Source organism: Pristiophorus japonicus, chromosome 23, assembly GCF_044704955.1.
Source record: "Pristiophorus japonicus isolate sPriJap1 chromosome 23, sPriJap1.hap1, whole genome shotgun sequence".
Classification (NCBI taxonomy): Eukaryota; Metazoa; Chordata; class Chondrichthyes; family Pristiophoridae; genus Pristiophorus; species Pristiophorus japonicus.
The window spans coordinates 33,653,389-33,679,196 of record NC_091999.1 but is presented as its reverse complement, the minus strand read 5'-3'; positions in this window follow the sequence as shown (position 1 = coordinate 33,679,196).

The window sequence follows — 25,808 nt, the reverse complement described above, 5'->3', positions numbered from 1 at the left end:
ACCATTGATATAGCGCCGAAACTCATCTACATATAGATCCATGTCTGCCTCCTCAAGCAGGGTTTCACTTGCCTGACTACTTCCCTCATCTTCTGTTGTGCTACACTGATGCTCCTCTCCCTCTGTAATGATCCACCCTGCAGGCGTCTTTTATTATTGTTACCGTCCCGTTGAGTGGGGTGGTGGGGGGGGGGGGAGGAGGGGGGAGAGCGTTATTTACCACCTTGCCCTTTGTGCATCGAATACATTTTTAGCCTTCCAGTGTTAAGTAATTCTACTAAGGTACGCTGGGTTTGTAGAATAATGCATCCTGACATTATTATTGGTTCGTTTACTCTGATGGACAAGCCGCACAGTCGAGGGCAGCAACGCACCTGGACAGTCCTGCAGCTACAGGTTGCGGTTTGTCTGAGTAATATGCCACGGTCTATGCCTGTCTCCATGTAATTGAATCACCACCGCGTTAAAATGATGGCTAATATGGAAGGTATAGACGTAAAAGGGCCTATTCTGGTCTGGTAGTCCCAGGGCTGGAGCACTTGTGAGAGTTTCTTTTATCCGCACACATGCAGTTTCTTGATCTAGGCCCCAGTTTACTGGCTCTTAGGAGGGTTCCCACCCTTTGACCTGGTCAATATTGGTTAGGTCATCTTGGCATATTCGAGAATAACATTTCTGCAGTAGTTGAATAGCCCTAGTACCTGCCTGACCCCTTTCACGGTTCCTGGCCTGGGGATTGATTGAAATGCTTCCTTTCTGTCCTCGGGCATATGGCTCTTCCCTTACGATATTATGTATCCCAGATATGTTACTTCGCTCCTTCCTTCTCCTAAGTCTACTGGTTCCAAAATCCCTGACAATATTCGATGAAATATGCTCCGGCTGTGATTGAATCCCTGTGGTACCTTGGCCCATGTGTATTGTTTTCCCTTTACCGTGAAGACAGCATTACCTTGGATCACTTTGTCTAAGGGGATGGTCCAAGTTCCATTCACTATACCAGCACGGTGAATATCTTACGATCTGGATCCAGGCCATTAAAAACTGTGGCCGGACTTGCCACTATTGGGTGTTCTCCGGATGTCACCTTATTCAGGGCGTTATAATCGATAGTCAGTCGGTAAGACCTGTTGGGTTTCTTTATCAGCCACACAGGTGATTTAATGGAGGCTATTACATGTTTCAATACACTTTGCTCCTCTAATTCCTGCACTATCTGAAGACCGCTACCTCAGCTTCAGGTGTTAATTGGAACTGCCGGTGAGCTTTGTGTTCGGGTCCAGGATTTTTGATGGGTGATATTTCTACTAATCCATAATCTTGTTGCATTGTGCCCACAGATTCGGGTATAATTGGCACACGCTACCCCATACAGCCTTTGTTTCCCACTCAGGTTGGATTATGGTTGTTCCTACCACTCGTTGCTGCTGGTGTCCCGGATTTTCGAACTTAATTCGGTTTTCGTGCTTATCTCCCAAAATAATCCGGTTATGGTGAGGATCTATCAGTACCCCTATCTCCCTTAATGTATCGATGCCCAATATGTTGTCTTCTGTATTCTGACAGCACCAAAACTGAGCAGGTAGCATTACCCCTGTACTTCTAACAACACCATCTCACTTTGGGTTGCTTTCTGATATCCCCCAGCCTCTATTTGTAAGTTGACGGTCCTATGGGTCAGGGGCAAATCTAAGTTGGTTATTGGGTGTTCTCGGGTTGGGGCAGTGGTGGCAGTGGTACCAGTGGTGCTGGTACCTGTCTGAGCATGTCCATCAGATCTTCCCTGGTTAATGGTGTTCCCTTCTTTGCCTGTTGGTGGCCTCGCCTTCCTGCGCCTCTCCCATTACTCCAGCAATCTTTGGCCAAATGTCCAAGTTTACCACAATTTTGACATCTCCCTTTAGAATTTCTGTAAACTCTGCTTTTCAGCGGGCAATCCCTACTGAAGTTGCCTTCCTGATTGCAGTTTAAACATATCAGGTGAGCTGCGCGGGAGTGCGTCTCTTCCTCCTTCGTCTCGGCTGCTACTGCTGTAGCTGCTATTTTTGCTCTTTTATCCCTTTGTTCTAACTTTAACTCCTCTGCATGTTCTGCCCATTCAAAAGTTTCATCATAATAATCTCCAATGTTAAATACTCACTTAATTATCATTTGATGTGCCTTTCAAAGTCTATCCTTAAACATTTTCAAGAATTCTGCATCATTTCTGTTGCGGTCATCAGCCCCAGAGTGGTTTTTATATTCAATCCACTTTCGTTCCCCATACTCCCCAACCCTTTTCCCTGCCTCTTGAGTCAAAATATTCTACTCCAAACTTTTGTCAGAATTCTGTATTTCTACTATTTTGCTTTAGCGGTTGGTAACTTATTCAATAGAATTTGTCTCCTGTGGGCTGAGGGGCACCTCCTGTTTGGTAATGTGGGCTGCTCTACATCCGCTGGAGGGAATGGTGGTGGTGCGTATCGGTGTCACTGAAAAATAGCCATTATCATGTGCTGGGGCCCCTCTACTCTGCAGTCATTATCCCTGTCTGATTGACTGTTAGGTTGGGGTTGTGGACTACACTTACCCACCGTGGGTACACCCTAGGGATAGTGCACTGCACTATCCGTCTAGTCCTGTCTTTATCTCTTCCAGCTTATTTATCTTAGCTTCTAACGCTTGAATTTGTTTTGTTTGAGTATCTATCTGTCCTCTGTAGCAGGCAAGTATTATTGCATAGGCTTTCTTCGTTTTATTTTTATTCTGACTATCCCACCATGTCCTCTGTCTGTCGGGTGAGTCTTCTTTCTTTTATTAAGAAATCCAAACTAATAATGTCCAGTGCAAATAAAATAGCTGTCAATGCAATGGGTTAACTCCACTACAGGTTTGTAAGAAGGTCTGACGTCATTACGTGACTTCGGGTATTCATCTGAAAATATTTCCCCAAGTCTTTGTGCTTTCAAAACTTGATAAGAAATTAGGAATCTGTTAAAATAGCAGAAATTATTAGTAAAGTTGTCAAAATAAAACCTTCTCAGCGGGAAAGGCAGCATTTTAGATTAAACTCCAATTTCTCTACACATCCAATTCAAATACTTGCCAACGAGCTTTTCATTGATTTAAAGCGAGACCACACATTTTTAACAGCTGTTCTGTTTACAGAAATCCAATTTCCACGCAATCTATATACATTCCAGCAGTTTGTTTTTTTTACAATCCCGTTCACTGAGCAAATCTTATGTTTTATTTCTCTCGGCACAAAATCTAATCTTCGGTGCCGGTCCATCTTTTTTAAAAATTCTGTAACTCCCAGTTTTTTCTTTCTGTGCTGTGTTCGCCTAGCTTACTACTTTTCCCCCTTTTGAATCCGAACTTAATCATTTTTTGATGACCTTACTCCAGTCCATAGTTAAACATCGTTGTTTCTCTTTCTCAGCACAAAGCTTTGTCGGGTTTAACTCGTAAGTTTTTATATTTAAACCAATATCTTTTTCACAGCCAATTTAAATCTCGTTTCTTCAAATGAGGTTTTGTAATTTGATGATCTTCCTCCAGTCCATTTTACTCAACATCTTTGTTTCTCTTTCTAGCTGCTGCAGCTTTCAAGTTCGCATTTGTATCTTTTGGTAAAAACAAACTGTCCTTTGTAAATTCAATTTGCTTTTCCAACATGTTTCTTTTCTTTTATTAATTTTCCATTTATTTCAGCTAGCATTTTATCCCACTGGCCAGTTTTATTAGGATCCTGGGGTCCCACCCCACTTTTTAGCTTGAATTCCTTCTTGCTTGCATTGCACACGATCAATACCAGCTTCACTGTGTTATTACCATGTCACGCTTCAGGACATACGCCATATATTTCCTCTAACGATCGCTGGGGTACACTCTCCCTTTAGTTGTATTCCTTCTTTTTCAGGCAATACACCTATCCCACCCTTGGTTTTCAGCCTTCTGTGATTAATTTTAACTTGTCCTACAGCTTACCCCTTCTAATTATTTATACAGATTACCTCCTTCCCCGTCAATGCTACAGCCATGTTGCTCCTTTCAGAGTACAACACTGCTTATCTGGTGCTATCCAAGTTCCTCCCTTCTGAATCAGATATCTTGGATATTCCTCATACTGTTTATGGATCGGACCTAACTCAGTCTTCCACCCTTGCAAACGATTCTACCCTATACACCATCCAAGGTTTCGTTTCATTTTTATTTTTCCTCAGCAAAGGCAAGACCAATCCCACTGGTCTAATATCTTCACTTCTTTCTCCTACCCTAGTGGACAAAATCCCCATTCCTATTGGCTGCATCACATCAAAGCCTATGACTTTATTCCCCTAAACCATTTTCTCAGTTGTCCTTCATGAATAAACAAAGGGATTTGATTACTCTCTCTCTTGTCTAGTCCCTTCTGTACAACATTCATCATAAATGTCACAGAGGCGACACATGATACCTCTAGTAAGCCACATCGTGTTCCCATTCACTTTCTGTATCTATTCTGTTTACTCCTGCTAACCTTGCTGTGGCTCCTATTCTGAGCTATCCTGTCAGCTCTCACTTTCCTTGCGATTTAAACTGATTCTCCTTGTGTTCCCCATCTTCCTCATCCCTTGGTTCCTGTTTTCTATTCTTTACTAACACATTCTTTCCTAATTCTCTTCCAATTTTGTCTATTAACTGTGAATATCTCCCTTCACATAATCTAGTTGATAGATTCAAGCTCATATTTAAATCTTTTGATTTCAATTCACAACTTAAAAAAACACATTGTTATATGATACATTTCCAGATTCAGTTACTTCTACTCCATTAAAATGTGGGTTATTTTACTGGATCGGACAGGTCAAGTTCTTTTTGTGAGGTGGGATGTCATTTTATTAAAGTCCCACATATGATGATCACTATCAGCGTTTGTACTTGGCAAACCAATAGTTAACATTACTGATCAACATACGACATGTCTTACTTTAAAATAACCTGCCGTCATTACCTTTTTAGTTTGTATTGAAGTATTTTATAATGGTCTTGAATTGCTTATTGTCCTGGAGTGATACTAACTCTTAAGTGAACACTATTAATTTAGTGTTTGGGGTCAGAATGTGTCCCAACCCACCTGGTTCAGGGGAGTCTTCCTGGTATCCCAATCTTCCCAAGGAGCAGGCTTTAGGGTTCTTTCTCTATTGCCACCAAAATTATGCTTTTGAGGGTCTCTGCATCGGTTTATCACGGATTGCAATACTAACCCTTTTGAGGTCCTCTGCTTCCTCCTGGAGATCGCCTCTCACTTAGATCCATGTTTTATTATGGACCCTGTGAGGTCTGGCCTCCTTATCTCCCACCTTCAGCTTGTAGCTGATCTGTACACAGCCATGGCCACCTTGTCCAGACAGAGACAGGCTGACTTTTTTTGTTTTTAGCCTCTCTACAAGCTTTCTTTGTTCAGTACTTAGTGGAGGCCTTGAAACTGATGACAATTCCAGCTGTAAGGAAATCCTAATTTAATTAGCATTCTCGCTACTGTTAATTCTAATGCCTCTGACAGGTAGCAGTGTGTTTAACTCTATCCTGATTATTTCAAAGTCGGTTTCTCTATGGAGAATGTGTCACGGCCTCGATGGTTTAAAAATTTATCTCACTCTCCTGAGCCACATTAGCCATTTCATGTTGTGCTGTTGTCGATAACTGAGCATGCCTGAGACTCGTTCACACAAACACGCAGCGGTATCCCAATATCATGCCACATGTGGCATCTGATCCAAACCATTTGAGGTGATCTTATCAAAAGATCGTGGGGTGTCTATAGATCTTTGCTCATCTCCCTCTGCACGGTCCCGATGTCTCGGGTAGTGGCCAGGCGATCAAATTCAGTTTTCTTATTGTTCAGTATCGGCAATGATACAAACATCTCAGAGAGAAATATTAGCAATTTCCTACACTTCCATGACTTGAACAAGAATTTACATTAACACCGGATTGTACCCAGGTGATTTATGACAATTCGCCCAGGGACAATGAGTTAAGAAACATTTCTATTTGGAGGTGTAACTTTCCTGTTTTCATCTTATATCCTCACTCATTTCCTCTCATTACATTTTATACAGTGTTCACCATTTCATTCATGAGCCCGGAGGAACTTTACTGTCTGATACAATATTGTCATACTGTCTTTAAACATCGATCAAATAATCCCACTTGGTCCAAGTTTTGACCCAGTTTCTTTGTTTAATTTTATTTAACCAAACCTCTTCCTGGACCTTTTATTCTCCAAAATATGCCAGAGAGCAATTCAGTCTACAACAAGAAGGATGTTAGTTACCTTGAGCATAACAGTCACCCCCGAAAACTTATTTCTGAATACATAGTTTGGACAGAACCACAGAGACGGGACTTTTTCAAAAATAAAACTTAATTATCTCAATTTTCAGCTAAATTTTCCTTCCCATGTGTTTGACCAGTGACGCTTAGCAATATATATATATATATAAAATCAGTTTTAATTTCACAAACAAATTATGCCCAGACTTTGTCATTTTACAAAGAAGACAAAAGTAACAATATATACAAACACTGTATCTACTCTATCAAAACCTTTCATCATTTTAAAGACATTAGGTCACCCCTCAGCCTTTTTTTTCAAGAGAAAAGAGACCTGGCCTGTCCATCCTTTCCCGATAGGTATATGATCGCCTTTCTGGTATCATCCTTGTAAATCTTCTCTGCACCCTCTCCAGTACCTCCATATCCTTTTTATATTATGGTGACCAGAATTGCACACACAAAGTCTAACCAAGGTTCGATACAAGTTTAGCATAACTTCACCACTTTTCCATTCGATAACAATTCAATTCAATAACAATCGATCCCAATAATTAAACTCAATACTTTAAATTTCTAAGTCCAACTTTGTCAGCATGCTGTGACATTCGATGTCTGCAGATAACTGGAGATAATTTTGTTTTAACTGCTGGATCTTTTGCTGTGCCATCAACCTCTTATCCAACTGGAACTGGCATTGCCTAATATGGTCGTCTTTGGTTACGGCATAGTCCAGAGACACAAGGCTGCATTTTCTTCAACATACATCAACAATGTTGGAAGCACTGGTCTTCCTGTGGCAAGCACAAACCACTAGTCTTTGAACTCTTTTTATTCTAACATAATATTTCTAATCTAAACATTCTATGATGAAAATATCCTCGGCCAGTTGGTTGCAAACACCAACTGCTGCTCAGTGAAATCTCTCTCTAATGATAACAACCACATTTTCCCAGATATGGAATGAACTAAACATGAACACCTTTCAGAAGCTGAATTAACCGAGTTCCCTATGCCAACACCTCTCTCATCTTCCATTCACTTCAACTGAAAGGAAAATGCCAGATTGTATCAGTCGGGATTTGAAAGATATTTACAACAGATGCTAGATATTCTTAGAGTTAGCATTGTTCTCTATTCTGTCTACTCGAGGAGTTTGATAACAGACTTTCTCCAGTGAATGTAGAGCTGTAATATTGGGACAGGATGTATTTACTTGTTCATCTTGATGACTCTAAACCGTTGGCAATTATTTGATGTGATCTGTATTTTCTTAAATACATTTCCTGAATAAATTCAAATTTAAATTGAACCCAGGTTTGCAGGCGTGATGCTCCATTCACACATCGAAGGTGAGAGTGATGCTGTGGGGCACACGCTAAGTCCAGTATCTGAAAGTGATTCACAGACTGGGTTTTGTGTTCAGTGATCCCAGGCATGTTATCGACACCTTCCCACAATACCAAGGCTAGGAGAGGTACTCTGGAAGGTAAAGGGAACTGGCATTTGTCCACGAGAGTAACCGAAGGTATGAGAACTGAAATAATCCAGAGTTAGAAAGGAGAAAAGGCCCCAAAATGGTGCAGTCAGTAACAGGACATCAATTAGTCTCCCCTTATCTTGGAACATTAAATGTCGACACACTCTGTTATTGAAATATCAAAATATTATATTCCAGCCCAGTTATACGGTTATTATCATCAGAAACAAACTTCAACTGTCGGAATGGACACGATTCAGTCGGGATGTGATTAACAGCTGCAATGATAGCAGAATCCAACCCCTGCAGTCACTTGTGAACTTGCTGGTGTCTCAGCAGGCGGGATGTCACAGTGAATCCCTTCCCACACTCAGAGCAGGTGAATGGCATCTCCCCAGTGTGAACTCGCTGGTGTATCACCAGGCTGGATGAATGAGTGAATCGCTTCCCACACTCTGAGCAGGTGAATGGCCTCTCCCCAGTGTGAACTCGCTGGTGTATCAGCAGGCGGGATGACACAGTGAATCGCTTCCCACACTCAGAGCAGGTGAATGGCCTCTCCCCAGTGTGAACTCGCTGGTGTGTCAGCAGTTCGGATGACCGAGTGAATCGCTTCCCACACTCAGAGCAGGTGAACGGCCTCTCCCCAGTGTGAATGTGTTGATGAATTTCCAGTGCAGACGGGTAGCTGAATCCCTTCCCACAGTCGCCACATTTCCACGGTTTCTCCGTGGTGCAGGTGTGCTTCCGTCTCTCCAGGTTGGATGATCAGTTGAAGCCTCCTCCACACACAACACGTTTACAGTTTTCCCCCGCTGTGAATGATACGATGGTTTTTCAGGCTGTGTAACTGGTTAAAGCTCTTTACACAATCAGTGCACTGAAACACTCTCACTCGGGTGTGTGTGTCTCAGTGCTTTTTCAGTCACACTGATGTTTGTAATCTTTCCCCACAGACAAAACAAAAAAACATTTCTCCTTCCACATTCAAAGGCTGATGATATTCAAGTCGTGATGAATCGAGTGACTCTATCTGATCACGACGTGACGTTTAGTTTGAGTTTCCCTTCTTCAAATCCTCCCCTTCTAACACCCTGCAAAAAGAGTTGACAAAAGTCATCACTGTAAGTACCGGATCGAAATTCAGAAGAGACAATTCTAGTTTCTATGGAACATTCTTTCCTTCTGCTGTGTGGTTTTAATATTGATTTAATAAAAATAATAAAGAGGGAGAAGGTAGATTGAGAGTAAACTGGCAAGAAATATAAATACAGTCAGAGCTTCTGCAGATATATAAAAAGGAAGAGATAGTTAAAATAAAGGTTGGTCCCTTCGAGGATGAGACGGGTAATTAAAAATGAGAAACAGGGAAATGGCAGAGACTTGAAACAAATATTTTGTGTGGTCTTCACGGTGGAAGACACTAAAAACATCCCAATAATAATAGACAATCAAGGGGTCACAGGGAGCGAGGAACTTAAAACAATCACTATCACGAGAGAAGAAGTACGAGACAAACTATTGTGACTAAAGGTGGACGTCCCCTGGACCTGATGGCCTGCATCCTGGGGTCTTAAAGAAGTGGCTGCAGAGAAAGTGGATGGATTGGTTGTAATCTACCAAAATTCCCTGGATTCTGGCAAGGTCCCAGTGGATTGGAAAACCTCAAATGCAACACCCCTATTCAACAAGGGAGGGAGGGAGACAGAAAGCAAGAAACGAAAGAGCAGTTAGCCTAACATCTATCATTGCGAAAATGCTGGAGTCCATTATTAAGGAAATAGTAGCAGGACATTTAGAAAATCATAATAGTCAAACAGAGACGGCATGGTTTTATGAAAGGGAAATCACGTTTGACAAATTTGCTCGAGTTCTTTGAAAATGTAACGAGCAGGGTGGATGAAGAGGAACCAGTAGCAGTTGTGTATTTGCATTTGCAAAAGTCATTCGATAAGGTGCCAGATAAAAGGTTACTGCACAATATAAGAGCTCACAGGGTTGGGGGTAATATATTAGCATAGATGTAGGATTGGCTAACTAACAGAAAACACAGATAAATGGGTCATTTTCAGGTTGGCAAAATGTAACTAGTGGGGTGCCACAGGGATCAGTGCTGGGGCCTCAACTATTTACAATCTATATTAATGACTTGGATGAAGGGACGGAGTGCACTGCAGCCAAATATGCTGCTGATACAAAGATAGGTGGGAAAGCAAGTTGTGAGGAGGACACAAATAATCAGCAAATGGTTATAGACAGGATCAGTGAGTGGGTAAAAATTTGGCAGATGGAGTATAATGTGGGAAAATGTGAGGTTATGCACTTTGGTAGGAAGAATAAAAAGGAAAATTATTATTTAAATGGAGACTACAAAATGCTGCGGTACAGAGGGATCTGGGGGTCCTTGTGCACGAAACACAAACAATTAGCATGCAGGTACAGCAAGTAATCAGGAAGGCAAATGAAATGTTGGCCTTTATTGAAGGGGAATGGAGTATAAAAGTAGAGAAGTCTTGCTACAACTGTACAGGGTGTTCGTGAGATGATTTTGAGGAATAGACAAAATATCTAAGCATTGATAAATGCATCATCTAACATCTCCAACTGAGCTAACCTGCTGTAACTATGTCAGTATTTGTGTCAGCTGTGACTCAGTGGGTAACACACTTGCCTCTGGGTCACAAGGTTGTGGGTTGATGTCGCACTCCAGAGACATGAACACAAAAATCTCGGCTGATGCTCCAGTGCAGTGCTGAGGAACTGCTGTACTGTCGGAGGTGCTGTCTTTTGGATAAGATGTTAAACCGAGGCCGTGTCTGCTCCCTCAGGTGGACGTAAAAGGTCCCATTGCACTATTTAAAGCAGAACAGGGGAGGTATCCCCGATGTCCTGGCCAATATTTTCCCTTAACATCAGTAAAGCAAATTATCTGGTCATTATCACATTGTTAATTGGTTGCTGCGTTTCCTACATTACGATAGTGACTACACTTCACAAAGAACTTAATTGACTGTAAAGCGCTTTGGGGCATCTGGTGGTGGTGAAAGGTGTGAAATAAATGCATGTCTTTTATTACTCTCCCTTCTCCCATTGTGCCTCCTTTTGTCTGCTGTCACTTCCCCACCTCCTCTTCCTCACCCAACTTTACAGTTCATTTCTTGTGTACATGGTCTCTCTCTCTCTCTCTCCTTTCCCTCACTCTATCGCTCCCTATAAGCTGTCCATCTGCCATATCTCCCAGTTCTGATCAAATGCTCTTCCTGACCCATCACCATTTCTCCTTCCTTTATAGACAACAACTTTCATTTATATAGCGCCTTTAAGAACATAAGAGTTATGAGCAGGAATAGGCCATACGGCCCCTCGAGCCTGCTCCACCATTCAATAACATCATTACTGATCATCAACCTTAACTCCACTTTCCCGCCCGATCTCCGTATCCCTCGATTCCCCAAAACACCAAAAATGTATCTATCTCAGCCTTGAAATAACTCTGTAAAATGGCCCCTGGTGCTTCACAGGAGCATTATCAGATAGAATTTTACACCGAGGGTCAAAGCGGCACATTTTAAAGAGGGTTAAAAAGGAAAAGAGTTGCTCAAGTAAATGTTGGTCACTTGGATGATGAGACTTGGGAATTAATAATGGAGAACAGGGAAATGGCAGAGACGTTGACCAAATATTTTGTTTTGGTCTTCACGGTAGAAGGAACTAAAAACATCCCAATGGTGGATAATCAAGGGGCTACAGGTAGGGAGGAACTTAATACAATTACTATCAGTAATGAAGTGGCACTGGGTAAAATAATGGGATTAAAGGTGGACAAGTCCCCTGGACCTGATGCCTTACATCCCAGGGTCTTAAGAGAAATGGCTACAGAGTGGATGCATTGGTTTTAATCTACCAAATTCCCTGGATTCTGGGGCAGTTCCAGCAGATTGGAAAACCACAAATGTAACGCCCCTATTTAAAAAAGGAGGCAGACAAAAAGCAGTAAACTACAGACCAGTTTGCCTAACATCTGTCGTTGGGAAAATGTTGGAGTCCATTATTAAGGAAGCAGCAATGGGACATTTGGAAAAGCATGATTCAATCAAGCAGAGTCAGCATGGTTTTATGAAAGGGAAATCATGTTTGACAAATTTGCTGGAGTTATTTGAGGATGTAACGAGCAGGATGGATAAGGGGGAACCATTGGATGTGGTGTATTTGGATTTCCAGAAGGCATTCGATAAGGTGCCACATAAGAGGTTACTGCACAAGATAAAAGCTCACTGGGTGGGGCTAATATATTAGCATGGATCGAGGATTGGCGAACTAACAGAAAACACAGAGTCGGGATAAATGGGTCATTTTCCAGTTGACAAACAGTGACTAGTGGGGTGCCGCAGGGATCGGTGCTGGGTCATCAATGATTTACAATCCATATTAATGACTTGGATGAAGGGACAGAGTGTAATATAGGCAAGTTTGCTGATGATACAAAGATGGGTGGGAAAGTAAATTGTGAGGAGGACACAAAAAATCTGCAAAGGCTCAATGAGTGTCAAAAATTTGGCAGATGGAGTATAATGTGGGAAACTGAGAGATTATCCACTTTGGCAGAAATAATAGAAATGCAAATTATAATTTAAATGGAGAAAAACTGCAAAGTGCTGCAGTACAGAGAGACCTGGGGGTCCTTGTGTATGAAACACAAAAAGTTAGTATGTAAGTACAGCAAGTAATCAGGAAGGCAAATGGAATGTTGGCCGTTATTGCAAGGGAGATGGAGTATAAAAGCAGAGAAGTCCTGCTAAACCTGTACAGGGTATTGCTGAGGCCACACCTGGAGTACTGCATGCAGTTTTAGTCTGCTTATTTAAGGAGAGATATACTTGCATTGGAAGCTGTCAGAGAAGGTTCACTAGGTTGATTCCGGATGTGAGGGGTTTGTCTTTTGAAAATAAGTTGAATAGGTTGGGCCTATACTCATTGGAGTTCAGAAGAATGAGAGGTGATTTTCTTGAAACATATAAGATAATGAGGGGGTTCGATAAGGTGGATGCAGAGAGGATATTTGCATCCACTCATAGGGGAAACTAAAACTAGAGGACCTAGTCTTAGAATAAGGGGCCGCCCATTTAGAACTTAGATGTGGAGAAATTTCTTCTCTCAGAGGGTTGTAAATCTGTGGAATTCTAAGCCCCAGAGAGCTGTAGAGGCTGGGTCACTGAATATATTTAAGGTGGAGATAGACAGATTTTTGAACGATAAGGGAGTAAAGGGTTATGGGAAGCGGGCACGGAAGTGGAGCTGAGTCCATGATCAGATGAGCCATGAGCTTATGGAATGGCAGAGCAGGCTCGAGGGGCCAAATGGCCTACTCCTGCTCCTATTTCTTATGTTCTTAGGGTGTTAAAGGAGGAGGGAGAGGTTTAGGGAGGGAATTCTGGAGCTTAGGGCCTCGGCAGCTGAAGGGATGGCCACCAATGGTGGTGTGATTAAAACCCTTCATCCAAGTCATTAATATGGATTGTAAATTGTTGATGACCCAGAGATCCTGGAGGGTTGTAGGGTGGGAGGAGGTTACAGAGGTAGGGAGGGGCGAGGGCACGGAGGGATTTGAAAATAAGGATGAGAATTTTTAAATTGAGCTTCGTGCCCAGTCATCATTTCTTCTTCCTTTACAGATGCTCCCTGACCACTCTCCATTTCTCCTTCCTTTACAGACGCTCCCTGACCACTCACCATTTCTCCTTCCTTTACAGACGCTCCCTGACCACTCTCCATTTCTCCTTCCTTTACAGACGCTCCCTGATCAATCTCCATTTCTCCTTCCTATACAGACGCTCCCTGATCACGCTCCATTTCTCCTTCCTTTACAGGCGCTCCCTGACCACTCTCCATTTCTCCGTCATTTACAGACGCTCCCTGACCACTCTCCATTTCTCCTTCCTTTACAGACGCTCCCTGACCACTCTCCATTTCTCCTTCCTTTACAGACGCTCCCTGACCACTCTCCATTTCTCCTTCCTTTACAGACGCTCCCTGACCACTCTCCATTTCTCCTTCCTTTACAGACGCTCACTGACCACTCTCCATTTCTCCTTCCTTTACAGACGCTCCCTGACCACTCTCCATTTCTCATTCCTTTACAGACGCTCCCTGACCAGTCACCATTTCTCCTTCCTTTACAGACGCTCCCTGACCACTCTCCATTTCTCCTTCCTTTACATACGCTCCCTGACCACTCTCCATTTCTGCTACATTTTTTGAAATATTTGAAGAGTTTAAGAAATCTTTGAAGGTCACAGGACAGGTTAACAAAGCTGTTAATAAAGCGTAAAGGATCCTGGGCTTTATAAATCGAGGCACAGAGTACTAAAGCCGGGAAGTTATGCTAAAGCTATATAAAACACTAGCTCGACCCCAGCTGGAGGATTGGGTACAATTCTGGGCACACTTCAGGAAGGACACAAAGGCTTTGGAGAGGGGACAGAAGAGATTTACTGGAATGGTGTCAGGGATGAGGAACTTCATTTATGTGGAGACTGGAGAAGCTGGGATTGTTCTCCTTGGGGCAGAGAAGGCTAAGACCAGATTTGATAGAGGTGTTAAAAATCATGAAGATGAGATAGAATCAGTAGAGAAACTGTTTCTATCGGCTGATAACCAGAGGCCACAGATTTGAGGCGATTGGCAAAAACAGAGGTCACATGAGGAAAACCATTTTCCCACAAGGAGTGGTTAGGGTTTGGAATGCACTGCCTGACGGAGCGGTGGAGACAGAGTCAATAGTACCCTTCACAAGTGAATTGGACAAACACTTGAAGCAGAATGATATTGCAGGGATTTGGGGGAAGTGGGATAACCGGATTGCTCCCCGAAAGTATCGGCGCAGACTTGATGGGCCGAATGGCCCCCTTCAGTGCTGGAATATTATGTGATTCTAGAATTCTTTACAGACGGTCCCTGCTCAGTCACCATTACTCCTTCATTTACAGACGATCCCTGGTCCATTACTATTTCTCGTTGATTTACAGACGCTCCCTGAGAGTTTGACACAGACACAGCGCATGCACTGACCGTTCCTTCGGGCTGGAGTGGACCCAGCAGGCAGGGGGAGAATGTTCCCCGGTTTATATCACCACCCCCCCCCCCCGGTGTGGGGAGAATGTTCCCCGGTTTATATCCAGGCACCCCCCCGGTGTGGGGAGAATGTTCCCCGGTTTATATCCACCCGGTGTGGGGAGAATGTTCCCCGGTTTATATCCAGGCACCCCCCCGGTGTGGGGAGAATGTTCCCCGGTTTATATCCACCCGGTGTGGGGAGAATGTTCCCCGGTTTATATCCCCCCTCCCCACGGTATGAGGAGAATGTTCCCCGGTTCATATCCCCCCTCCCCCGGTGTGGGGAGAATGTTCCCCGGTTTTTCTCCCCTCCCCGGTGTGGGGAGAATGTTCCCCGGTTTATATCCCCCCCCCCGGTGTGGGGAGAATGTTCCCCGGTTTATATCCCCCCTCTACCGGTGTGGGGAGAATGTTCCCCGGTTTATATCCCCCCCCGCCAGTGTGGGGAAAATGTTCCCCGGTTTATATCCCCCCCCGCGGTGTGGGGCGAATGTTCCCCGCTTTATATCTCCCCCCCTCCCTCCGGTGTGGGGAGAATGTACTCCGGTTTATAACTCCCCTCCGGTGTGGGGAGAATGTTCCCCGCTTTATATCTCCCCCCTCCCTCCGGTGTGGGGAGAATGTACTCCGGTTTATATCCCCCCCCCCGGTGTGGGGAGAATGTTCCCCGGTTTATATCCCCCCCCCCGGTGTGGGGAGAATGTTCCCCGGTTTATATTCCCCCACATCCCCCCGGTGTGGGGAGAATGTTCCCCGGTTTATATTTTCCCCCCTCCGGTGTGGGGAGAATGTTCCCCGGTTTATATCCCCCCCCTCCCCGGTGTGGGGAGAATGTTCTCCGGTTTATATACCCCCCCGATGTGGGGAGAATGTTCCCCGGTTTATATTTTCCCCCCTCCGGTGTGGGGAGAATGTTCCCCGGTTTATATCCCCCCCCTCCCCGGTGTGGGGAGAATGTTCCCCGTTTAATATCCCCCCCACCCCCCGGTGTGGGGAGAATGTTCCCCGGTTTATATCCCCCCCACTCCCCGGTGTGGGGAGAATGTTCCCCGGTTTATATCCCCCCCCATCCCCCGGTGTGGGGAGAATGTTCCCCGGTTTATATCCGGGCCCGGGGCTGCACTCGGTGTTGTTGTCCCCAGCGTTTCTTTAACCTGCTCCCTGGATCTCGCTCACCTCCTGCATCAGCGTCTGCCACCGCTGCCTGCACATGCTCAGCTCACACTGCCCGGGTGATTGATGGCAGCTCCCCACCAATAGGAAGAATGGGGCGGGTCTGGAGGACCGAATGAGCAGTTGGTCCTCCAACCAATTGGAGTGTGTGAGGGGCGGGGCTTCCGGCAGGCTGTAACCAGTGGGGTGCAGCAAGGATCAGTGCTGGGGCCTCAGCTATTTACAATCTCTATTAATGACTGAGATAAAGGGACCAAGTGTAATATTTGCTGACGATACAAAGCTTGGTGAGACAGTAAGCTGTGAGCAGAACACAAGAGTGCAAAGATATATAGACAGACGATGTGAATGGGCAGTAAGGTGGCAGATCGAGTATAATGTCGGGAAATGTGAGGTTATTCACTTTGGTAGAAAGAATAGAAAAACAGAATATCTATTAAATGGTGAGAAACTTTAAATGTTGGTGTTGAGAGAGATTTGGGTGTCCTTGTGCAAGAAACACAGAAAGTGAGCATGCAGGTACAGCTAGCAGTAAGGGGGTGGAGTATAAGAGTAAGGATCTATTACTACAATTGTACAGGGCCTTGGTGAGATCACACCTGGAGTACTGGGCAGTTTGGGTCTCCTTTTCTAAGGAAAGATATACTTGCCTTGGAGATGGTGCAACGGAGGTTCACAAGATTGATTCCTGGGATGAGAGAGCTGTCTTACGATGAGAGATTGTGTAGAATGGACCGATACTCTCTGGAGTTTCGAAGAATGAGAGGGGATCTCAATGAAAAATACAAGATTCTGAAGGGTATTGAAGGGTAGATGCTGAGAGCTCGATTCCCCCGGGCTGGAGTGACTAGAACTCGGGGGCTCAAGATAAGGGGTAGGCCATTTAAGACAGAGATGAGAAATGTCTTCACTCAGAGGGTTGTGAATCTTTGGAATTCTCTGCCCCAGAGGGCTGTGGATGCTCAGTCTATTCAAGGCTGAGATAGATAGATTTTTGGACTCTCGGGGAATCAAAGGATATGGAGATCAGGTGGGAAAGTGGAGTTGAGGGCGATGATCTTATTGAATGGCGGAGCAGGCTCGAGGGGCCGTATGACCTACTCCTGCTCCTATCTCTGATATTCTAATATTGACATCTAAGGGGCTCTAGATTTATTAGTACCACCCTTTATCTTAAGGCAACATACTTGTTCTGAACCCTCACTATCTCCTCCTTGAATGTCTCCCACTGCTCTGACACTAATTTACCTTCAAGTAGCTGTTTCCAGTCCACTTTGGTTAAATCACATCTCTGCGAAGTAACATTAACTTTACCCCAATTGAGAACTTTTATTCCTGGTCCATCTTTGTCCTTTTCCATAACTACCCTAAATCTAACTGAATTATGATCACCAGCACCAAAATGCTCTCCCACTGATACCCCTTCCACCTGCCCAAGCTTCATTCATTAAACCTAAGACCAGAACCACCCCCTCGCTTGTTGGGCTTGCTACGTAATGGCTAAAAAAGTTCTCCTGATGCATTTTAAGAATTCTGCTCCTTCTATATCTTTCAAACTAATTCTATCCCAGTTAATATTTGGGTAGTTGAAATCCCCGACTATTACTGCCCTATTATTTTTGCACGTATCAGAAATGTGCCGACATATTTGCTCTTCTATCTCCCTCTGACTGTTTGGGGGTCTATAGTACATCCCCAGCAGTGTGATTGCCCCTTTTTTGTTCTTCACTTCTCCCATGTGGCCTCATTTGATGATCCGTCGAATATATCATCCCTCCCCACAGCTGGAATTGTTTCTTTAATCAACACTGCGATGCGCCCGCCTTTTTTATCCCCGTCTCTATCTCGTCTTAAAACCCTGTAACCAGGAATGTTGAGCTGCCATTCCTGTAGTTCCTTTAGCCGTGTTTCACCAACAGTTACAATATCATACCCCCACATGTCTGTCTGTGCCCTGAGCTTATCTGCCTTAATCCCTAGACTCCTTGCATTGGCATTGAAGTATTTCTATATTGATTCCTGTGATGAGAGGGCTGTCTTATGATGAGAGTTTGTGTAAAATGGGCCTATACTCTCTGGAGTTTAGACGAATGAGAGGTGATCTCATTGAAACACACTGGCACTGGCATTTAGCGCTGCCAAACTCCAGTGAGGATATTGTCCGGTCCTGTTGAGGTGCAACCTGTCCGGCTTGTACTGGTCCCACCTCCCCCAGAAATGCTCTCAATGCCTCAGGAATCTAAAGCCCTCCCTCCTGCACCAAACTCCAGCCTTGCATTCATCTGCTCTATCCTCTTATTTCTGTACTCACCAGCACGTGGCACCTGGAGTAATCCGGATATTACTACCTTTGACGTCCTGTTTTTTAATCTCTTTCCTAGCTCCCTAAAATCTCCCTGCAGGATCTCATCCCTCTTTCTACCTATGTCATTGGTCCCGATATGGACGACAACCTCTGGATGTTCATCCTCCCCCCTCAACAATGACCTGCAGCTGCTCACTGACATCCTTGACCCTGGCACCAGGGAGGCAACATACCATCCTGGAATCATGTCTGTGCCTGCAGAAGCACTTGTTTGTTCCCCTAACTATCAAATCCACCACCACTATTGCTCTTCCACTCTTCTTCCTCCCGTCCTGTGCAGCTGAGCCACCCACGGTGTCGTGGACATGGCTCTGGCTGTACTCTCCAGAGAAACCATCGCCCTCAACAGTATCCAGAACTGAAAACCGGTTAGTGAGTGAGATGCACTCAGGGGACTCCTGTCCTACTCTTGCCCCATAACGCTGAAAATTTGTTCAACCCATGTTTATCTCTTTCGAAAGTTACAAGTGAATCTGCTTCCAGCACCCGAACAGGCAGTGCGTTCCAGGCCAGAACATCTCACTGCTTCATTCGTCCCCTCATGTAGCATCTGCTTCATTTGCCAATCACATTAAATCTGTGCCTCTGGTTACTGAACTTTCTGACACTGAACATTGTTTCTCCTTATTAAGAGGATTGGAGGGCTGGAGGAGGTTACAGAGATAGGGAGGGGTGAGGCCTTGGAGGGATTTGAACAAGAGGATGAGAATTTTAAATCCTGAAGCCACCAGCCATCTCCCCCAATGCAGAATGTGACTCACTGCTGACAGAAAGGATTTTTGTTCACTTACAAAAGATGCATAATGAAGGGAAATCAATCTCTGTACCTTTAACTAACAGCGACATGAGGGAAATGAATGACCTTTAAACACCTGGTCCACTTGGCACTGAAGTGTCTGAAACTCATAATAGGAACTCCAGGGAAACAAAATACTGACAAATGTTAAACTCTTTTGCTGACAAAAGAAATCTCGATTTAACTTTAAAAGATAAATTGTTTAACAGGGGTTCACACAGACTCACCTGACATGCCGACTCAGGATCCAGCCCTCAAGCACCGGAATTGGTTGCAGAACACGCTGCTCCCTGGGCTCTCCGTCCTCTGACCTCTATTCCTGTTGGTTCCCAAGGCAATCAATCACCACTCGCCAACATTACGCTGACAGATTAAGTTGAGGGGCTCGGAGGAAGAAATAAAATGCGGCTGTGAATCTGAGTTCAGAAATAAAATTAGAGAAGCATAATTAAATTTATGAACAAAACTATTTAAAGTCAAATCAAATGAATTGTTGCATTTGATACATCCATCTGGGCCAAGTGGGAAACAAGTGATGAGTGGGCTGTGCAGAGTGTCTGTGCCCAGTTACACAGCGTGATCCTGGCTCCCCGCTCCAAGTGCACATGTTTCAGCTCACATCCAACTGACTGGATAAACCTCGCTCGTCTAAACCCCATCACACAAATAGCAGCATTTGATGTTTAGTTATGCTCAACCTTTATAAAACACTGGTTAGGCCTGAGCTGACACATTGTGTTCAATTCTGGGCACCACACTTTCAGAAGGGTATCTACACCTTAGAGAGGGACCAGAAAAGATTTACTAGAATGGTACGAAGGAGGAGGGACTTCAGTTATGTGGAGATACTGGAGAAGCTGCGGTAATTCTCCTTGCAGCAGAAAAGGTTAAGAGGAGATTTGATAGAGTGTTCAAAATCATGAACGGTGTTGATAAACTAAATAAGGAGAAACACTTTCCAGTGGCAGAAGGGTCGGTAACCAGAGGACACAGAGTTCAGGTGATTGGCAAAAGAAGCAGAGGCGACATGAGGAACCATTGTATAAGCAGCGAGTTGTTGCAATCTGGAATGCACTGCCTGATAGGGCGGTGGAAGCAGATTCAATAGTGGCTTTCAAAAGTGAACTGGATAAATACTAAAGGGACAATATTTGAAGAGCTATGGGGAAAGAGCAGGGGAGTGGAACTAAATGGATAGCTCTACCATAGAGCCAGCACAGGCACGATGGGCCGAATGGCCTCCTGCGCTTTCCTTCTATGAAAATGGCGGATGATCTTATCCAAAATGCTGTGACCACATATCCCCAGAAAACCAAGACCGCCTATTTCCACCTGTGCAATATCGGCCATCTCCACCCCAGCCTCAGATCACCCTCTGCTGAAACCCTCGTCCATTCCTCGGTTACCTCTAGACTTGACTATTCCAACACACTCCTGGCTGGCTTCCCACATTCTACCACACGTAATCTTCACCTCATCCAAAACTCGGCTGCCCGTGTCCTAACTCGCACCAAGTCTCGTTCACCCATCACCTCCTGTGCTCGCTGACCTACATTGGCTCACGGTTGAGCTCATCCTTGTTCACAAATACCTCCATGGCCTCGACACACCCTTTCTCTGTAATCTCCTTCAGCTCCACAACCCCCGAGATGTCTGTGCTCCTCTCATTCTGCCCTCCTGAGCATCCCTGATTATAATCGCTCAACCTTTGGTGGCCTCGTCTTCTGTTGCCGAGACCCCAAGCTCTGGAACATCCTCCCGAAACCTCTGTGTCTCCTCCCTGAAAGCAGTGACTCTGGCTTTGTTCAGTTCTACACTCACTGGTTCCCCTCCCCTGAAGGTACTGACTCTGGCTGGGTTCAGTTCTACACTCACTGGTTCCCCTCCCCTGAAGGTACTGACTCTGGCTGGGTTCAGTTCTACACTCACTGGTTCCCGTCCCCTGAAGGTACTGACTCTGGCTGGGTTCAGTTCTACACTCACTGGTTCCCCTCCCCTGAAAGCACTGACTCTGGCTTTGTTCAGTTCTACACTCACTGGTTCCCCTCCCCTGAAGGTACTGACTCTGGCTGGGTTCAGTTCTACACTCACTGGTTCCCCTTCCCTGAAGGTACTGACTCTGGCTGGGTTCAGTTCTACACACACTGGTTCCCCTTCCCTGAAGGTACAGACTCTGGCTGGGTTCAGTTCGACACTCACCGGTTTCTCTCCAATATGTGACCCATGTGCCCAAACTCCATGTATGAACCTCGACAGTGAGTGTCGACTGGCTAGAATGAGCCATTTATCCCTACTCTCTGTTTTCTGTCAGTTAGCCAATCCTCCATCCATTCGAATATATTACCCCCAACCCCGTGAAATGTTATACCCTCCCTGTTCCCGCCCTTAAAAGTTACTGACTCTGGCTGGGTTAAGTTCTACACTCACTGGTTCCCCCCCTTAAAGGGACTGACTCTGGCAGGGTTCAGTTCTGCACTCACTGGTTCCCCTCCCCTGAAGGTACTGAATCTGGCTGGGTTCAGTTCTGCACTCACTGGTTCCCCACCCCTGAAGGTACTGACTCTGGCTGGGTTCAGTTCTACACTCACTGGTTCCCCTCCCCTGAAGTTACTGACTCTGGCTCGGTTCAGTTCTACACTGACTGGTTCCCCTCCCCTGAAGGTACTGACTCTGGCTGGGTTCAGTTCTACACTCACTGGTTCCCCTAACCTGAAGGTACTGACTCTGGCTGGGTTCAGTTCGACACTCAGCAGTTTCTCTCCAATATGTGACCCATGTGCCCAAACTCCATGTATGAACATCGACAGTGAGTGTCGACTGGCTAGAATGAGCCATTTATCCCTACTCTCTGTTTTCTCTCAGTTAGCCAATCCTCCATCCATTCGAATATATTACCCCCAACCCCGTGAAATGTTATCCCCTCCCTGTTCCCCCCCTTAAAAGGTACTGACTCTGGCTGGGTTCAGTTCTACACTCACTGGTTCCCCTCCCCTGAAGGTACTGACTCTGGCTGGGTTCAGTTCTACACTCACTGGATCCCCTCCCCAAAAGGTACTGACTCTGGCTGGGTTCAGTTCTACACTCACTGGTTCCCCTTCCCTGAAGGTACTGACTCTGGCTGGGTTCAGTTCGACACTCAGCAGTTTCTCTCCAATATGTGACCCATATACCCAAACTCCATGTATGAACCTCGACAGTGAGTGTCGACTGGCTAGAATGAGCCATTTTTCCCAACTCTCTGTTTTCTGTCAGTTAGCCAATCCTCCATCCATTCGAATATATTACCCCCAACCCCGTGAAATGTTATCCCCTCGCTGTTCCCCCCCTTAAAGGTACTGACTCTGGCTGGGTTCAGTTCTAACATAGAAACATAGAAACATAGAAAATAGGTGCAGGAGCAGGCCATTCAGCCCTTCTAGCCTGCACCGCCATTCAATGAGTTCATGGCTGAACATGAAACTTCAGTACCCCCTTCCTGCTTTCTCGCCATAACCCTTGATCCCCCGAGTAGTAAGGACTTCATCTAACTCCCTTTTGAATATATTTAGTGAATTGGCCTCAACTACTTTCTGTGGTAGAGAATTCCACAGGTTCACCACTCTCTGGGTGAAGAAGTTTCTCCTCATCTCGGTCCTAAATGGCTTACCCCTTATCCTCAGACTGTGACCCCTGGTTCTGGACTTCCCCAACATTGGGAACATTCTTTCTGCATCTAACCTGTCTAAACCCGTCAGAATTTTAAACGTTTCTATGAGGTCCCCTCTCATTCTTCTGAACTCCAGTGAATACAAGCCCAATTGATCCAATCTTTCTTGATAGGTCAGTCCCGCCATCCCGGGAATCAGTCTGGTGAACCTTCGCTGCACTCCCTCAATAGCAAGAATGTCCTTCCTCAAGTTAGGAGACCAAAACTGTACACAATACTCCAGGTGTGGCCTCACCAAGGCCCTGTACAACTGTAGCAACACCTCCCTGCCCCTGTATTCAAATCCCCTCGCTATGAAGGCCAACATGCCATTTGCTTTCTTAACCGCCTGCTGTACCTGCATGCCAACCTTCAATGACTGATGTACCATGACACCCAGGTCTCGTTGCACCTTCCCTTTTCCTAATCTGTCACCATTCAGATAATAGTCTGTCTCTCTGTTTTTACCACCAAAGTGGATAACCTCACATTTATCCACATTATACTTCATCTGCCATGCATTTGCCCACTCACCTAACCTATCCAAGTCACTCTGCAGCCTAATAGCATCCTCCTCGCAGCTCACACTGCCACCCAACTTAGTATCATCCGCAAATTTGGAGATACTGCATTTAATCCCCTCGTCTAAATCATTAATGTACAATGTAAACAGCTGGGGCCCCAGCACAGAACCTTGCGGCACTCCACTAGTCACTGCCTGCCATTCTGAAAAGTACCCGTTTACTCCTACTCTTTGCTTCCTGTCTGACAACCAGTTCTCAATCCACGTCAGCACACTACCCCCAATCCCATGTGCTTTAACTTTGCACATTAATCTCTTGTGTGGGACCTTGTCGAAAGCCTTCTGAAAGTCCAAATATACCACATCAACTGGTTCTCCTTTGTCCACTTTACTGGAAACATCCTCAAAAAATTCCAGAAGATTTGTCAAGCATGATTTCCCTTTCACAAATCCATGCTGACTTGGACCTATCATGTCACCATTTTCCAGATGCACTGCTATGACATCCTTAATAATTGATTCCATCATTTTACCCACTACTGAGGTCAGGCTGACCGGTCTATAATTCCCTGTTTTCTCTCTCCCTCCTTTTTTAAAAAGTGGGGTTACATTGGCTACCCTCCACTCCATAGGAACTGATCCAGAGTCAATGGAATGTTGGAAAATGACTGTCAATGCATCCGCTATTTCCAAGGCCACCTCCTTAAGTACTCTAGGATGCAGGCCATCAGGCCCTGGGGATTTATCTGCCTTCAATCCCATCAATTTCCCCAACACAATTTCCCGACTAATAAAGATTTCCCTCAGTTCCTCTTCCTTACTAGACCCTCTGACCCCTTTTATATCCGGAAGGTTGTTTGTATCCTCCTTAGTGAATACCGAACCAAAGTACTTGTTCAATTGATCCGCCATTTCTTTGTTCCCCGTTATGACTTCCCCTGATTCTGACTGCAGGGGACCTACGTTTGTCTTCACCAACCTTTTTCTCTTTACATACCTATAGAAACTTTTGCAATCCGCCTTAATGTTCCCTGCAAGCTTCTTCTCGTACTCCATTTTCCCTGTCCTAATCAAACCCTTTGTCCTCCTCTGCTGAGTTCTAAATTTCTCCCAGTCCCCAGGTTCGCTGCTATTTCTGGCCAATTTGTATGCCACTTCCTTGGCTTTAATACTATCCCTGATTTCCCTAGATAGCCACGGTTGAGCCACCTTCCCCTTTTTATTTTTACGCCAGACAGGAATGTACAATTGTTGTACTTCATCCATGCGGTCTCTAAATGTCTGCCATTGCCCATCCACAGTCAACCCCCTAAGTATCATTCGCCAATCTATCCTAGCCAATTCTCGCCTCATACCTTCAAAGTTACCCTTCTTTAAGTTCTGGACCATGGTCTCTGAATTTACTGTTTCATTCTCCATCCTAATGCAGAATTCCACCATATTATGGTCACTCTTCCCCAAGGGGCCTCGCACAATGAGATTGCTAATTAATCCTCTCTCATTACACAACACCCAGTCTAAGATGGCCTCCCCCCTAGTTGGTTCCTCAACATATTGGTCTAGAAAACCATCCCTTATGCACTCCAGGAAATCCTCCTCCACCGTATTGCTTCCAGTTTGGCTAGCCCAATCTATGTGCATATTAAAGTCACCCATTATAACTGCTACACCTTTATTGCATGCACCCCTAATTTCCTGTTTGATGCCCTCCCCAACATCCCTATTACTGTTTGGAGGTCTGTACACAACTCCTACTAACGTTTTTTGCCCTTTGGTGTTCTACACTCACTGGTTCCCCTCCCCTGAAGGTGCTGACTCTGGCTGGGTTCAGTTCTACACTCACTGGTTCCCCTCCCCTGAAGGTACTGACTCTGGCTGGGTTCAGTTCTACACTCGCTGGTTCCCCTCCCCTGAAGGTACTGACTCTGGCTGGGTTCAGTTCTACACTCGCTGGTTCCCCTCCCCTGAAGGTACTGACTCTGGCTGGGTTCAGTTCTACACTCACTGGTTCCCCTCCCCTGAAGGTACTGAATCTGGCAGGGTTCAGTTCTACACTCACTGGTTCGCTCCCCTGAAGGTACTGACTGTGGCTGGGTTCAGTTCTACACTCACTGGTTCCCCTCCCCTGAAGGTGCTGACTCTGGGTGTCTGTGCTCCCGTCACCTCTTTATACACTCTGACCCTCCCGATATATCTGTAATATCTCCCTGTTTTGGTGATGGGCTCTCCCTGACCACTCACTCCCTGACTCTCACCATTTCAGGGAATCATACGGCACAGAATGAGGCCATTCGGCCCATCGAGGCTGTCCGACTCACTGAAAGACCCACTCCCTGCACCTGCCCCATAACACCAGAAAATGTTCCCTTTGAC